The sequence below is a fragment of the Felis catus genome, chromosome B3 (genome assembly GCF_018350175.1).
Source record: "Felis catus isolate Fca126 chromosome B3, F.catus_Fca126_mat1.0, whole genome shotgun sequence".
In the NCBI taxonomy this organism is placed as follows: Eukaryota; Metazoa; Chordata; class Mammalia; order Carnivora; family Felidae; genus Felis; species Felis catus.
Window position 1 is genome coordinate 129563668 of NC_058373.1, and position 18254 is coordinate 129581921.

Consider the following 18254-nt stretch of genomic DNA (forward strand, 5'->3'; position numbering starts at 1 on the left):
AGCCAAAGCAAAACAAGATCCAAGCAAATGTAATTTTCTCTGCAACATGGATCCAATCTTACTATTTCCCTCTGTATATATTGTATTCTATCACTCTTCCACACGATTCAACTCTATCAACTAGTCCCAGTGATATACCAGATGACCTTTGAATTGGGCCCAAGATTTTATGCCTCAGACCTTTGCTGTTAGCGTTTCTCCTACTGAGAAAATTTTGTTCCCATCAGCCTCAAAATGTATCTATTTTTCAGTTCTCAGTTAAAAGATCATCTCTCTTGGGAATATTTTTAATGCTCCCATTAGAATATGATGTTCATCTGGCTTGCCCTGAAATTATTTTGGTGTCTGTCTTACATTTACTACTAAATTAATAGTGACGCTAGGAAGCAGCTATTGTCCTACCTTCAAAAAAAATCTCTTGTGTTTCTGATAAACAAAAAGAGTTCTTTGGAAATACAGGTGTTAAATAAGTATTTGACAACTGGAAGTCAACTGAACTATAAATTGTTCATAACACCAAGAGCAGTTTTGAACTGTTACTTAACCCATCATATATCCGTCTTCTTTTCTGTTTGCATTGTAGTTTGAGCTAGAAATGGATCATCTGTCAAACACAGTGTTTGTTTTTACTTTGAAAAGACCAGCTCTAGGGTTCCTGTGGTTTCTCAGTCATAGCATGCTAGTAAGAGGATGAACGTGTGGGTCAAACTGACCTGTACCAGTGTGACGACTTTACTGGCTGTTAACTCAAATTCATTAACCAGCCTAAGACCATTGTTTTCATACGTAAAATGGGGGTTGAAAGAGTTCCTGTTTCCCAGACTGTTCTGAAGATTAAATGCTCACGTGCTGGCAAGTGGCTTCACACACTGCCTGTCTATATCCAGTGCTCCAGAAGAATTCAGTTGCCTCGAAGGCTTTTGAGTGTTAGCTAAATATTCAGATTCTTCCATGCCTAACGTATGTTTTTTTCAACCCTGCACATTTCTAAATTTTAGATGCGTTTTGCCTGAGGATTGTCAGCAAAGATTTTCGAGCTATCAACTCTTTTCTACCATGTGCAACTAAGAAGAGGGATATCTTGTTAAATGTCATTAATTTCTCCTTTGTCTCCATAGACTTCTCCAGCCCAGATCTGAAGTCTTTAGGGAGGTGATGGCCGTGTGTGAGGGAATGGTAGGTTAGGAAAACAAGATGGGGGTGGGTGATACATTGGAAACTTACCTCGATTCAAGATTAGTTGACCTTAGTTTAAATCTAATATTTTTCTTCCCAAATGATTACATATTTTCCTACTTAATAATGACCAGTGCAGAAAGGCTGAGAGAGCTTTGAAGTTCAATTGATAAATTATCTCCAGACCTTGTAAAACTATCATCATCCAGCTGGCTTACTGTATATTCAAATTCAATTTGGGACAATAAGAAAATTGTAGCCATGTGTCGACTTTAGGGCTCTGTGTGTGTGTGTGTGTGTGTGTGTGTGTGTGTGTACATAGGGTACATATGCATGTATGATTGTTAGTAGTGTGCGTGTGTATCTGATTAGAAATTTGGCCAGTTGATAAAAAAACAAAACAAAACAAAACAATGGAGCTTAAATGATGAATGCTCAACAGGAGGTTTCTATGATCCAGGAACCTATCTGACTTGAAGCTGTTAATTTTCTCTGGTATGTTCCAACACACTGCCAGGGACATATAAGGTTTCTCCCCAGTCACTGCTATTATGCCTTTTCTTATTCTGTTGCAAGGAGTGGGGGCAAAGGCCACAGGATCTTTGAGAAAAATTATTTCATAGTCATTTCAGAAAAGACACTGCATTTTTCTGTATACAGATGAGGTTTTCTTTCATCCCAGTGGCCTTCTGTCGAGGTTCTGAGAATTTTAGCAAGTGGTGTATCCATTCCTCCAGCTAGCACACACAGGCATGAGGCTGGCTTTTTTAAATTTACTTGTTATGATCATTTATGGTCTTTCTAGTCCTCTCTCTCTCTCTCTGTGTGTCTCTCTCTCTCTCTCTCTCTCTCTCTTTCTCTCTGTATTTGTGTATGTGTGTATACAATGAAATTACTGTCTGCTTTTCATAGTAGAATCTACAGTTTGTGTTTCACTTTTCAGTTAAAAAGTTTCTTTTTCTCCTCCTTCCCAACTTCACTCTTCTAGAAATTGAAAATTTACTTCTCTGCTAAACGGCAAGGTGTGCCAAACCCCAAATAGCTCAGGGATCATAATTCAGAAGCCGCTGGTTTAGTCTCTTGTATGCGAAGTCTGTAGAAGTAACTATGGGCCCTGGGATAAGTTTCTCAGGACAGCCAGGAAACCCAGCAGGAAGATACTGAAGTTGCCTGAAAGAACTTTCCAGAAGAATTGTCAGGATAACTGCTTCATATTTTAAACCATATGGTAACACAGACTGTGTCTTTTTCAGGTAGGCAAAGGCTCCTTTTGCAAGAAGGTAAGTGATTCCTTGGGAAATAGCACTTCTTTCCCACCTTTTCTTAGGATTTAAGAGGCTGGACTGGGATTTAAGAGACTCAAATTCTAGTCCCTGCTGAAAAGTTAACTAGCTGTGACCTTGGGAAAATGGCACACTCCTTTGTCTGTTTCCTCGTCTGTAATTTGAGGTCTTTGCAAGGTATGATCTCTACGGCCTCATTTAGCTCTAAGCTTTTGCGATTCCCTATGACTCCTTTCCTGCACCAGGTCCCTCCAAACGAAAAAGGTCAGAAGACACTTTTGTGTTTTTTGTTTTGTTTTGTTTTGTTTGTGAGTAGGTGTGTGCTTCATTTCACTGTTTCCCCATTTACAAAAATAAAAGGGGATTCCCCTGTGGTCTATAAGAAGATCTCCTGTTGAGTGCTATGCATTACAGCCAGTTTTCTCCTTTAATCCTCTAAAAATACCTGCTAATACAAAACAAGTGCAGATTGTTACAGAGCCTCTCCTTGACTTCCAGCATGCTGAGCGGTCTTCCCTCCATCCAGACAATTTTCCAGTGCTGAAAGAGTTGGAGTTTCAATATAGCCTGACACCCAGGGTCCAACGTTATAATGTCATTTGGTGACCGCTAGATTTCTCATCCCATATGGTGCCCAACACTGGAGTTAGAAGAAGCTATGATGAATAACTGTATCTTCCATTTTGTGTTGATAACTCTTCCTCTCAAGAGTTTCCCCTTGTGGGATAAAATTTACTCGTGAATTTTGAATATAGAAATGTGGACACTCCTACAAGTAAATCTGTAATGGATTAAAGATTGACTGACAAGACATGAAACAATGCCAAGGCAAGTGTGTTGGTGGGAAAAGAAGAAAGGAAAGGAAAACAAAAGGGAAAAGGTAGTGATCAAGGGCTAAAAGGAAAGAAGAAATGTCAGAACTTGGCAAATGATGGGGCATGAGACAGGAAGGACATAGAAGTCTGGTTGTTCACGTTTCTGTGTTTTTTTTTTTAAGTTTATTTATTTATTTATTTTGAGAGAGAGACAGACACAACACAAGTGGGGGAGGGGCAGAGAGAGAGGGAGGGAAAGAGAACTAGCCAGGCTTTGTGCTGCCAGCACAGAACCCAATGCAGGGCTCGAACTCATGAAACCACAAAATCATGATCTGAGCAGAGATAATGACCTGAGCCAAAATCAAGAGTTGGATGCTTAACCAACTAAGCCACCTAGGTGTCCCAGGGTTTTTGAACCTGGATAATTGGGAAGATGTTATGTCACTGGCAGAGATGCTCTATGTTGGAGAATGAGTGCAAATCAGGACGAGGAGTCTGAGAGCCAGGAAAGATATCCAAAGGGAGATGTTTAGCAAGCAATGAACTTTGAGGGATTTGAGACCTGTCAGGTGATACACTTTCATCCATGGGGGGAAAATAATTAGAAAAGGAAGTTTAAAAAAGGGAATTTAACTTGGGATTAAGATAAAATAAAATAAAAATTATAAGTAATTCTTATCAAGGCATATAGGTCTTAGACTGTTTTCGGTTGCACTAGCCAACTCTTAGAACTCAAACTGAAGGCCTTTTAAACTCAAGAGCATATATTAGGAACTGGTCTCCCTTATTTTATGTATTATTTTAGCATTTCAGTTGACTAACAACCTAAGAAGAGATTCTCCTGCTCAAGAATTAGTTTCCATTTTCCAAAATTCAGCTTTGTTTCCCCAGCTATTTATCATACGTATTTTACATAACTAACACTGTGCTGATGGTGCAGTGGGGTAAGAGGGAAATATATGATGTTGCCTTTGGTATTGAATGAGTTAAATGTCGTTGAAGAAATCAGACACACTGGCTGGGGAAAACAGGGTCAATCAATCTTTATATACTAAAAACTTAAATGTATGTATTCTCAGTAATCATCACCTAGTGATGTTCAACACATTGCATGAGTGTATCTGGAGGTTGGACACATATTTCAAATGCAGAACAAAACCAAACTTATCCATATGCTTTCATCAGTCTTTTTTTTTCCTTTTTTTCTTTTTGTAGTTTTTCTCTCAGCAAATAGCCTCACAATTCTCCATATCACCAAGTCAGAAGTCCAGAAGTCTAGAATGTCTAAAAATCTAGACTGACTTCTTCATATCCACCTATCCTTCTCCTGGTGGCCCCCACCCCCAGCAAATTTGATTGTGGCCCTTTGCTTCATACGGGCTACCATTGTTTTTATAACAAAAGGCTATTATTGTTTTTATAATAAAATCCAAATGAAAAGCTCTTTATGATTTGGCCTTCTCTCTGACCACTTCCTTGATCTGTATGTTGGGTTCCTTCCCATCGGAGGTCTTTGGAACTTTCAATAATACCCTTCTGCAAGTCTACTTGGTTTAGCACTTGCTGGGACCAGCCTTCCAATCCCACTTCAACAAACAAAATCCTAGTTTATCTTCATGACTCCACTCAAGAGCTACCAGCAAAACCTCCTCTGAATCTCTCTGGCCCTGCTCTCCATTTCTTGAGCTCCACTGGTCACCATGCTGGCCCCTTGGGAAGGTGCTTGCTGCTTACCGATGTAGTGGCTGCTTTTCCTACCTGCCTCTGCACTGGACTGGGATATCCTGCAGGGAAGTAGCATCTCATCTCCTGATTGTGATAATTGCAATGTTTATTCAAATCCAGAGTTGCATTTAGTATCTACTCCACCATAGACATTTGAAGATAGAATTGAATTGAAAAGACTCAGAATGGAAGGCTTGCTTCCTTATGGACACGTTCCTCCTTGCTGCCTTTCCTGAATCACTATCTTTCACCTAGGGTGCAGTATAGGTTTCTCTCTCCACATTTTATCCTCTTTTTAAATCTACACTTTCCCTTTCTCTTTTCACCCTCATCCTCCCATCTTTCGTGATGTATCTTTGTTGAACCAAGCTAAGAACTTTCCTTCCTTTCTCTCTTTTCTGTCCCTCTGAAAGTTTCTGAGCTTCTATTATGCACCAGTCACAGAATTGGAGGTTTTCATTAATTATAGCTGAAACTTCATAATAACTTTGCACAGGAAGTTCTATCCTTTGTTGCATTTTACAGATAAGGAAAGTAAGGCCTAGAGAAGTTATCTGTGCAAGGTCACACAGCAAGTCAGCGATAAAAGCCAAGGCAAAGTGGCTTCAGGACCAGTCTTAACAACTGTGCTTTGTTATATGGAAGAGAATTAGGCTACTTAATTTTGTTTAAAATGATTTATTCTCTCTACGAAATCATAAGGGAATAATGTTGTGGGTAGGTCCCAGAAGGAAATGGAAAAATAATACAGAAAGGAAAAGTGGATGAAATTTGAGGAGATTCTGAGAAAGCAATTTGAATCTATCTTAGCTCTGATCTAGCAAAACCAAGGAAATCTAAACCAAGTGCTTCTGACTTAGGCATTGTTTCACCATGGTAACCTGCGTGCAACTGTGCTCCGTGGCTCAAAATTCTGCAATAAACATTCCTCATCCCAGGGCTTCTCCCACGCCTGGTGTGCACCTCTCCTGTGGTTAGGCTTACACACAAACACCACAAGCAGCAGACAATCATAAAATACCACACACACAAAGACCATGTGCTTACACAAAACATACACCCCTCTCGTATTACCAGAGCCCATTGAGCAACCAACTCAACATTGCAGGGTGCTGGATTTCTCCAGCATCTGACTGAGCTGCCCCCGAGCACAATACAGCATCTTGTTCAAGACCGTATTAAGCACTCCAGCACCGGATCTTTACTGTGTCGGCCACAAGGGACTCAAATTAAATATATTCAGAGATCTCCTATTGGATTTGGGCTGGCAAGCTGATATCCCAGATATGTGAGTGCCGCACTAAAAATGAAATTCACCTACTGTTGTATGGACTTTGCAGGATGTACTTCTGACTAGAAGGAACCTCATGTTGACATCACAAACCAAAGTCAAGCTGAAGCTGCCAGTGTATGTTCTCTGAGTGAGTTTCTTGGAGTTAGGAAGAAAACAAGTGGAGTTCCTGTGCTTTTGAGTCTTCTCACAACATGACGGATGAAGGTATTAAGCATTAGGATACCTCTCTTCACATCCAATCCTTGTGTTATGTCACTGCAGATAGAAAGTGAAACAGCTGAGGTATTAAGCTACAGAAATGTTTCTTTTGTGTATTTCAAATACCAGGCAAATGGTTCTCAATGTCAATGGGGAAAAATTGAAATGTAGTTAACCCTCCATCCCCCCAAATCATACACTGGATAGAAAAAATGTTAATTTTGGTTTAATTTGGCTGCAGTTTGAGAAATAGGGTGGCTTTGATGAGTGTCTATGTCTCCAATAATCTAAATGTCACAACATAGAAGATTTGGGCCTGAACTCACTTTTCAGTATTCTGGTTTCAACTTAGAAATACGTAATTAGTATGATCAGATTTAACAGATGAATGAAACTTTATTGATTTAAAAAAATACAACAAAGTTGCTATTGTGGTCTTAAATATTGGACTGGGATTGCTACCATATATTGCCATAAATATTTTAGTATAGCAAATTTCAAACCTGCAAAAGGAGAGAGGGGGGTATGAAGAATGCTAATATTCTCACTAACACCAGCTTTAATGATTGATTATTAACTTGGGGACACACTCATTTTGTCTATATTTTGTCTATATGCCTATCCACCTCCCTCAGCCCCATAGCTTTCTGTTGAAATGTGTTTCCCAGATTCATTTAATTTCATCTGTAAATATTGCAGTATGTGTCTCTAAAAGATACAATATTATAAAATTAGAAACAATAACTATTCTACAATTTTAAATATGCAATTTCCCAATGCCCCTAAGTAGCACATAAGATTTTTCCAATGAGTTTTCTCAAATCAGGAAGAAAGACACTTAGTTTATATGCCTTTTAAGACAGTTTTTAACGTATATATTGTTTCTCTGTACTTTGTTGAAGAAACCAGGTCACTTGTAAGGTAGAATTCCCACAATCTGGATTTTGCCAAGAATCACTTGAGCACTGCTTTTGACTTCCTTAGTCATATTATTAAAACAAAACAAAACAAAACAAAATAAAACAAAACAAAAAACTACTGGGTAAAATTGCTTTCTTTTATATGACTCTTTGTTTTAAGTAGCAAAAATAAGGAGATTATTTACCTCAAACTAGGTATATGTCTTATTTTTCTCTATTAAACAAACTTTTCCTTTATGTCGATATCTTACAACAAAAGAACATTATGTAAAAGGAGTGATGCTCTAGCAGTTGTATGAGGCCAAGGGAATCTTGCTCACACTGATTATTGCAGATGTGAAGGAACTTAGGGAGCTGTCCGTCCAATTGCTTTTGACTGTTGTAAAAACCGAGGCTCATGGAACTCAAACAAGAATGCTTATTGTCAGACTTTGCCTTTCTGGAGGCCTAGAGATCCTCATAGATGGTCAAAGTCCTCAGATGCTCTGCTTGGTAGGATCAGAGGTGGAGATGTGAGTGTGCATGGCATACAGAACACACGCAGAATCTGCCTTTTGGGTCTTCACTGGCCAGGCTCACCTCCATTTGGGGATGTCCGGGTGCTGTTGCTAACTTCTTAAGTAGTGTTCTTGCATATAGTAGCATGAACTTCAGAACTTGTACCAGGACTTTGAGCTGAATTCCACATTCTGCCCAGGTACTACCTACCCTCTCTGAATTCCAGTTTCCTCATCTGAATAATCTTGGTTGTGCAGTCGATCGTGTCATACCTTAAACGTAACCCCTAAGGGACAATTGCAATTTCCAGTGTCACTGACACTAGGCTTGGCCTTGGAACTTTGCTGTGCTCCTTCTTGTAGAAAGTTAAAACAGCTCTCTCACAGCTCAGGTTGCACAATAAACTATGGGCAGGACTGAGCTGTGCCACATAGGGGATGTGGTGGTTCAACGTATCTCCGCTCTGTCTTCCTGGAAACTGCAGTATCCCAAATACAGACAACATAGCGACAGCTGCTTTGCAAGGTCACGTAGAGTGAGGAAGAAATCAGTGTTGGTGTGCACAGTCACTAGGATTCGAGGGTTGTTTGTTACTACAGCATAACTGTCTATTCTGCTTGACAAAGATGCTGGGCACACTCTGTTACCCTTAGAGGGTGTACTGATTTTAAGTCAATGTGAAACATCAACTTTTTCTGTACCTCATCTCTTGCACATGCAACTTACATTCTCAACCACAGCGTAAGAACCTCAAGACAACTTCAAATTACACTGCATTTTGATAGTTCAGGATTTATGGCCTGAACAGTATTTTGTTTGCCCGGAGTTTAAAGTTAGAAGTGTGTTTAGGGTGTCACTCTGACAAGTATAAGCTCTGTGACATGAGGTAAATCACTTAATTTCTCTGAGTCTCAGTAAAATTTCTGCCTTGCCCTGCCTTTGGCAGCAAGGGCTGTAACTGTGTAAAAGTATTTGTTAACTCCTTAGAACCACATCACTCTTGTGTTTGTTTTAAAGTAGAGGCTCAATTGCATGTTTTAATGCAATTAATAGGGATAGGTTCTCCATCCTATCATTTTTTTCTTTTCTTTTCTTTTCTTTTCTTTTCTTTTCTTTTCTTTTCTTTTCTTTTCTTTTCTTTTCTTTTCTTTCTTTTCCTTTCCTTTCCTTTCCTTTCCTTTCCTTTCCTTTCCTTTCCTTTCCTTTCCTCTTTTCTTTTCTATCCCTTTCCCCTTTCCCTTTTCCCTTTTCCCTTTTCTCCTTTCCCCTTTCCCCTTTCCTTTCCTTTCCTCTCCTCTCCTCTCTTCTCCTCTCCTCTCCTCTCCTCTCCTTCCTCTCCCTTCCTCTCCTCTCCTTTTTCCTTTATTTTTACATTTAAGGACTCTAATTTTATTGTATTCTTATTTTTTCATGTTTCAAGCTTTTATTTAAATTCTACTTAGTTAACATATAGTGTAATATTAGTTTCAGGAGTAGAATCTGGTGACTTTCAGTTTATATCAGTGTTATTTTTGATGTTAAAACATTCTTAAGACTCCTAAGACAGTGAATCTTAAAAGGGCTCATCACCCACAAAAATATTATAACTTTGTATGGTGACAGAGAGTAACTAGACTTATTGTGGTGATTATTTCACAATGTGTGCAAATAATGAATCAGTATGTTATACACCTGAAAGTAATACAATATTATCTCTCTCTCTCTCTCTCTCTCTCTCTCTCTCTCTCTCTCTCTCTCTCTTTCCCCCTATATTTATACTTATACCTATACCTACATCTGTATCCATCTACCTATATATAATGTACATATATGATGTATGGGAAGTTTAGGATATAGAAAATAGAGAGCTAGGGGACTCATGGGAGGTAAGGCTGGTGGGGAGAGTCTTCTCTAGGAAGGTAACATTTGATCAGAGACATGGAGCAGTGAAGGATGTAGGGAATGAGCCCTGTAATACATGAGGTAGAACATTCCATGCAGAGGTAACAGTAAGTAAAATGTGGGACAATACTTGTGCCTGAAAAGTGTCAAGGAGACCATATGGCTGGAGCTGAGTAAGCAAGGGTGGAGAGTGGTGGGACCAGAGTTCAAAGAGGTAGCAAGAGATGAGCTACATGAATGTTCCAGTTGATTGTATGGATTTGAGATTTTAATCTGAGTGAACTGGGCAGTTATTACAGGATTTTGAGCAGAAAATTGATATGACCTAACAACTTTTTTTCTGAGGTAAAATTGACATATACCATTACATTAGTTTCAGGTGTACAACATAATGATTTGATAGTTGTATATATTGCAAAATGATTAGTAAGTCTAGACAATGAGTCTAATAACTAGATAGTAAGTCTAGTTTCCCCCTTAGCATATAAAGATACATAATATGTAATGCAATATTATTGACAAAAGTCACCATACTGAATACATTACACCCCCATGACTTATTTAATGACTGGAAATTTATACCTCTTGCCCCACTTCTCCGATTTTGTCCAACTTCCAACACCCCTGCCCTCTGGCAACCACTAATTTATTCTCTATGTCTGTGAGTCTTGCTTTGTTTTGTTTATTTTTGAGATTCCACAGATAATTGAAATCATATATATTTGTCTTTCTCTGTCTGACTTATTTTACTTAACATAATATCCTCAAGGTATATTCACATCATCACAAATGGAAAGATTTCATTCTTCTTTATGGCTGAGTAGTATTTATACACACACACACACACACACACACACACACACACACACACACACATATATATATAATGCTGTTCATCCATCAATGGGCACTTTGCTTGTTTCCATATCTTGGCTATTGTAAACACTTCAATGACCATGAAGGTGCATATATCTTTTTGAATTAGTGTTTTAATTTTCTGCAGATAAATACCTGTAAGTGAAATTCCTGGATTATGGTAGGTCTATTTTTAGTTTTTGAGGAACGTCCATACTGTTTTTCACAGTGGCTGCTCCAATTTATATTCCCACCAACAGTACACCCTGGTTCTCTTTTTTCCACATCCTTGCCAACATTGGCTATTCCTTGTCTTTCTGATTCTACCCATTCTGACAGGTGTGAAATGATATCCCATTGTGGTTTTCATTTGCATTTCCCTGATGATCAGTGATGTTGAACATCTTTTTATGTGCCTGTTGGCCATCTGTATGTTCTTTGGGAAATTATCAGTTTTGATCCTCTGCCCATTTTTTAAAAATGCTGTTTTTTTTTTTTTTGGTGTTGAGTTGATGAGTTCTTTATAAATTTTGGATACTAACCCTGTATTAGATATACTATTTGCAAATATCTTCTCATATCTTTAGTAGTTGCCTTTATATTTTGTTGGTTTCCCTTGCTGTGCAGAAGCTTTTTAAACTTTATTTTTTAATTTATTTTTAAGAGAGAGAGAGAACACAAGAGAGGGAGGGGCAGAGAGAGAGAGAGAGAGAGAGAAAGAGAATCCCAAGCAGGGTCTGCACTGTAAGTAGAGTCTGATGCGGGGCTCAAATTCTTGAACGTGAGATCATGACCTGAGCTGAAGTCGAGTTGGACACTTAACTCACTGAGCTACCCAGGAGCCCCAGAAACTGTTTAATTTGATGGAGCCCTATGTAGTTGTTTATTTTGGTTTTGTTGTCATTGCATTGCATTAACTTAACTTTTGGAGGTACCTCTCTGGCTGCTGTGTGGAGAATAGAGAAGGCATGTGTGGAAGCAGAGAAGTGAGTGATTTGGCTTGTGTAATAATTCAGGTGATAAATCTTGACACTTGGACAGGAATGGCTATGGTGGAGGTTTGGGGAAATAGTCTGATTCTGGATATATTTTGAAAGCATAGCAAATAGAGTAAACTGAGGAGCTAGATGTGAGGCTTAAGAAGAACACGATGATGATTCCAAAATTTCAGGCTTTAGCAGCTAGATGAGTGGAGTTGCCACTTTTTGAGCTGGGGAAGGCTGCAGGAGAGGGGTTGGGGAAATGTCTATTGTGTATGTCCAAGGGTTGGAATATAAGGGGATGTCCCCCAGGCACTGCACAAAGCATGGGGTGAAGATTTGATGGCACTCTCTCCCAGTGTGAAGTCTTTTACTTCTAATAACTCTGAGCTGTCATTTCTGAGGGACTTTTTTTTATATACGACCTTTGGAACAAGATTTAACTGGTATATCCTTTCATCCAACAAATGGTTGTTGTTCACAATGCTATGTCAAATTGTAAATTTCTACTTAATACAGAGCACACATTTTGTGTCCTAAGCCAGATTGTAAATATCTCAAAATGTGAACGGAAGACTCAAAACTCTGTCTCTAATTATATGTGGGATATTTCTGACCACCTAGTCTTGGCAAATGCATGCTAATGCGGGTTGATTTAAGCTTATTTACATCTGAAAAGGGTCACGTATCTTTAAGGCATAGAAGCACAATATGACAGAGCATCCTTCTGATATAAACTGAAGGCAAATTGAGGGGATGTGGTTCAGGATAATGTTGGTTGATGAGTATTTTAATCTATGAAGCTTCCTTCCCTTTATGCTTCCCTTTTGTCTACTTTCCTACAGGATCCAATTTGGGGTTAGTGTTGGTCTATAGTTAATAAGAACAATGAAAATGATCATGATCTGATCATTACTATAATACATTGTAGTGGGACTAAAGAGAGTGTTATAGCACTGTAATGTATCTGTATCCCAGAGGTGCCTGCAAATTCTGAATTTTTCAGAGAAGGTCCTTTTATTTAGGGAAAAACTTATCTGAAGAACATTCTGAGTATGAGAACATAAGCACCCCAATCCTGCTCTAGGTCCAGGCCTTTAACAATTGTTTTTCTATTTGCTTAGAGCACCAATCCCCCAGATATAGGTATTTCTTGCTGGTCACTGTTCAAGTGACACCTCCTTGGAGAGGCCTTTCTTGATTGTCTTATACAAAATGGTGTCCAACCTTGCCCCCTCCATCCCATGTCCCTTACATTATCATTCTCAATATTTGTTACTTGATTTTATACATTTGTTACTTGATTTTACCTGTCTCCCTTCCCGCAATATCAACTCCCTGAGGGCAGGGATTTCGTCTGGTTTATGTATTGTGATGTGCTCAGTCATCAGAAAAGTGTTGATTTAGCTAAATATTTGTTGAATGAAGAGCTAAATGAAAGGCAGAGTTCAGGATGGCAAAAGTTGAACAAAGAATCTGTAAACTGCTTTGGCAAAAAAAAAAATCAGGTCCACTGTTTGTTTTATTAGGGGTGAACAAGGTCTCTGGAAGGGATTTGAATGTAACTGATCAATCACCTTCCTGGGAGCAGCCTAGAGACTTGGGTTCAACTGTCGTTGGGGATGGAGGCTGCAAGAAAGGTTTCTTTTCTAGTAGTGCTGACTTCTAAGACAGATAATGAGCTAGGCATCCTGGAAATATTTGGTTCATCATTTGCACTGACTGCCTCTAAGGTCAACTGATTGCAGTGGCTCTCTGATAGCCAAGACTCTCTTAAACCTAAAAATCTCCTTACTGGTGCAAATGTATTTCCTTTGTAACATCATTGTTTCCTGTGTTAAACCTTGTCAAAATTCCCTACAGGCTCTCCCCTAAGGTGGAGCTGGATGGTCACGTGTATCTGTAGTTTACACCCTAGTATTAGCTGTAGTACAAGGAAATGGAGCGCCACACATATTCAGTTCCATTTGGATGTGGCCTGAGCTGTGCTCTTAGGTCATCCCAGCTATCTTGGCAAGATTGTAATTTGCTTTTATTCTTTCTTACATTCTGTGAATTCTGGATGATCATCCATATTCTCCTGTATCATGATTTTACACGTTCTATTTCCATGAATCCTTATACATTTCTCTTGTCCAATTAGGTTGGTTTTGGCTAATACCCCTTAATAAGAGTGGGTATAAGCAAGAGGGAGCTAGGGAATTGGGAACCCAATGCATGGATACATTATAAATAGCTGTTGTTTTCCATGTGATTCTCTATAGTAAGCTGTTGTCCACTGTAATCTTTGTTGACTTCTGTTGGTCTGTTTACCAGTAAATGAAAGGAGAGATTGTGGCCTCAGGTTTTGGACCACAGTAGATGAACGAGAGCAGTAGCTGTATGAAGAGTATTGGCAGGTCAGAGAGGAGTGAGTGAGAGGCATAGAAAATTAAATGGCAAAGAAGGGTGTCAAGTGAGAATGTGGCAAGTTATGCACTAAGTGTCCTCAGGTATGTTTAGGGGAGGGCACTGAACTGGTGGTCCATGGGAGACTGAGTTAGGGAAGATAGGAAAACTAAGATACACTCAATCTGTAATAATCAAAATCTAGTTATTACTTTATTACTCTATACCAGGTACTGTGCTTAGCACATTTCATGAATTCTTGTATTTACCCTTCATAGTAACACCATGGAATCAAATCCTACTCAGTGCTCCTATCTCCACATTGAGTAGAACCAGCTTAGTAGAAACCTGGCATTTTTATCTACTCAGGTGTTGCATTGGCATTTTCTTGAGCTCCCCAAAGATGCACATGGTCTTTTTTAAAAAATTTTTTTTTCAACGTTTATTTATTTTTGGGACAGAGAGAGACAGAGCATGAACGGGCGAGGGGCAGAGAGAGAGGGAGACACAGAATCGGAAACAGGCTCCAGGCTCTGAGCCATCAGCCCAGAGCCCGACGCGGGGCTCGAACTCACGGACCGCGAGATCGTGACCTGGCTGAAGTCGGACGCTTAACCGACTGCGCCACCCAGGCGCCCCAAGATGTACATGGTCTTAAGTGAGGAGACATGTTTATCAGATTTTCCAGTAGCCACGCAAAAGTTACATCCCGATGAGAAAACATATGTCGGCCTAGGCCAACTACACTTTCCTGTAGCACAAGCTACTGCATCCCTGTTTGGTCATGAGAAATCTCATCCATGGATCCTATTATTTCATACATGCAAATAATCCCATTGAGGTAAAAGTTGGAAGTAGAGTGATAGGAAGTTTTGGGTGCATATTTAAACAATTAAGGACATATAAAGAATCTGACAAAAAATTATTTTACTACTTAGATACACTCAGATTTTCACAATGGATGTTGTACACAATCCAAAAAAGCATTTAAAACAATGAATATTCAAGTACATTAGCTTGATTGGACAGAAAGCCAATACAAATTGAAGAAAACTGAGGCATTTGGGCCTGGAATTTGATCTCTGCTCCCATTTATTTACATGATTTGGCCCATTTCCTTTGCCTTCTCCTCAGCAATTCCTCAACTTATATTTTTCCATTTTTAGGATGTTTTTGTACACTTAGTATCAGTTATTCTCCATTGATCCTACACTCTTTATTTATTTTTCCCTCAATTAAACATAGTACGCTGAATCACTCAAGGCCATGTGGGTGATTGAGTTGCCTAGAAATAAAATTATTTTTCATTCATTAGTCTGAGCCCTATTCAATCAGGAGAAAAGTAGTCCTTCTTTTCCCTCTCTTTATTCCATATTTCTTTCTCTAGTTCAGAGCCAAGTATAAATTTTGAGGGCCTATGAAATCAGCTGTATAAGTGGAGAAAAGATAAAAGAATTTACCGGAGTTGGTATGTCAGCTTTGGAAGATACATTTCTTAGTTACATTCTCTCCTTCCTCAAACCCAAATGTATCCCCTGAGGCATTAATATCTTGGATTATTCTTGGGTGGGGATTTATTAAATGATTTCTAATGTTTCTTTTAATATTAAATTTATAGAATTTATGGTTGTATGATGTTCAGTGATTATTAGAGGTAATGCTCCATGCTGTACAGATAAATGATATTAATCTTTCACTTATACAAAAATTCAGTGTGATTTTCAGCAATCAGCCTTTCCTGTGGTGATGGAAGTTACCAGGTTCCTTCAGTGTTTTGACTCACTTACCCTTAGGGCATTCTACTACTCTGAATTTAGGTAGAAGGTAGGGGAGCAGAATAGAGATAGTATACGCTACTTCCGCTTAAAATCTATTATCAGTAACTAGTCACAAGGCATATGGAGATGCCACTACTACTGGGAAACACAGTCCCTGGCAAGGTAACTGCTTCCTGTCAATGACTCTACACCGTAAAAAGGGAATACAAATCTTTGGATGGTTTCTTTCTGTGCCACATATGAATTAAGATTCGGGAGTATAAAATACCAAAATTGATTTTTCATTGGCCTAGAAACATAATTAAGGATCAAGAAAAAATTATATTTAACTCGGGGCGCCTGGGTGGCTCAGTCAGTTGAGCGTCTGACTTCGGCTCAGGTCATGATCTCACGATCCGTGAGTTCCAGCCCTGCGTCGGGCTCTGTGCTGATGGCTCAGAGCCTGGAGCCTGTTTCAGATTCTGTGTCTCCTTCTCTCTGTGCCCCTCCCCCATTCATGCTCTGTCTCTCTCTGTCTCAAAAATAAATAAACGTTAAAAAAATTTTTTTAAAAAATAAAAAAAAACTATATTTAACTCTATTTTTAATGACATGAATTCATATTAAAATATTTCCTTGGGAAAAAAGGGGAAAAGATCAAAGATTAATGTACACAATTTTCTATTGCAGAATAGAGACATAAATCAGGGGATTATCCTCAAACTTTGTCACAGATTTTTAAGGTAACTTAGGTTTGACTGTTTATGTACTTTGACACCTCTTTTCAAAATTAAACGTGTAAATCCTATGATTTTTAATTCAAATGTTGGAAGAGTTAAGACATAATTTAGAGAAATATTTCACTAAAGAATAAACATATTTAAAATTTTATGTATCAGCACCTACTAGAATAACCAGTGTGGACATATCTCTTAGGCTGATACAAACAGACATTAATGGAGCCCGTAAGATGGGCCCCAGCAAAACAAAGAGGATGAAAAGATCCACCAGTGTTTGTACTATCAATGGATAAGACTTGCAGCAACTAATAAATAGAATCTGCTGTTCTTAGTGCTGGCCATCAGTTATAACATTGGAAAACCACTTCTGTCTGTTTTCTTAACTGTGGTTGTTTTCAGGGATACTATGGAGGCATATCTAAAAGTATAAAAAGAGGACAATAAGATTGCTCTTTGAAAGTTAAACTCTTAAAACATGAACAATGTTGATATATCGGATAAAGGGTTAGTATCCAAAATCTATAAAGAACTTACCAAAGTCAACACCTGAGAAACAAATAATCCAGTGAAGACATGGGCAGAAGACATGAATGCACACTTTTCCAAGAAGACATCCAGATGGCCAACAGATCTATGAAAAGATGCTCAACATCACTCATCATCAGGGAAATACAAATAAAAACCACATTGAGACACCACCTCACACTGGTCAGAGTGGCTAACATTAACAACTCAGGAAACAACAAATATTGGTGAGGATGTGGAGAAATGGGAACCCTCTTGCACTGTTGGTGGGAATGCAAACTGGTACAGTTGCTCTGGAAAACATTGGTGTGGAAGTTCCTCAAAAAATTAAAAATAGAACTACCCTATGACCAAGCAATAACACCACCAGGAATGTATCCAAAGGATACAGGATAGCTCATTCATAGAGGCACATGTACCCCAATGTTTATAGCAGCACTTTCAACAATAGCCAAATTATGGAAAGAGCCCAAATATCCATCAACTGATGGATGAATGGATAAAGAAAATGTGGTTTATATATACAGTGGAATACTACTTGGCAATGAGAAAGGATGAAATCTTGCCATTTGCAACAGTGTGGATGGAACTAGAGGGTATTATGCAAAGCGAAATAAATCAGCCAGAGAAATACATATATGTTTTCACTCATATGTGGAATTTGAGAAACTTAACAGAAGACCATGGGAGAGAGGAAGGGGAAAAATAATTTCAAACAGAGAGGGAGGCAAACCATAAGACTCTTAAATACAAAGATCAAACTAAGGGTTGATTGCAGGGGGTAGAAAATGGGTGATGGACATTGAGGAGGGTGCTTGTTGGGATGAGCACTGGGTGTTGTATGTAATCGATGAATCATGGGAATCTACTCCCAAAGCCAAGAGCACACTGTATATAAATATATACATATACATATATATACATACATATATGTATGTGTGTGTATATATATATATATATATATATAATATTTTTTAAAGGACAGTGGCACTCTTTTTGTCAATGTTTATTTTTGAGAGAGAGAGAGAGAGAGAGAGAGAGAGAGAGAGAGAGAGAATGTAAGTGGGGGAGGGGCAGAGAGAGAGGGAGACACAGAATCCGAAGCAGGGTACAGAGCCTGAACTGTCAGTACAGAGCCCAATGCAGGGCTCGAACTCATGAGCCACAAGATCATGACCTGAGCTGAAGTCAGATGCTTAACTGACTAGCCACCCAG

General features: G+C 38.8%; 1 long non-coding RNA gene across 3 annotated transcripts in view; it reads left to right on the forward strand.

The window, feature by feature from the left end:
• LOC105260674 overlaps positions 1-18254 on the forward strand; it is a 328107-nt gene that overhangs the window by 25832 nt on the left and 284021 nt on the right. For all 3 annotated transcript variants that reach the window (XR_006599882.1, XR_002743214.2, XR_006599883.1), the window contains exon 2: positions 6343-6500. This is a non-coding gene — a long non-coding RNA (uncharacterized LOC105260674). The remainder of the gene's footprint in view (positions 1-6342; positions 6501-18254) is intronic.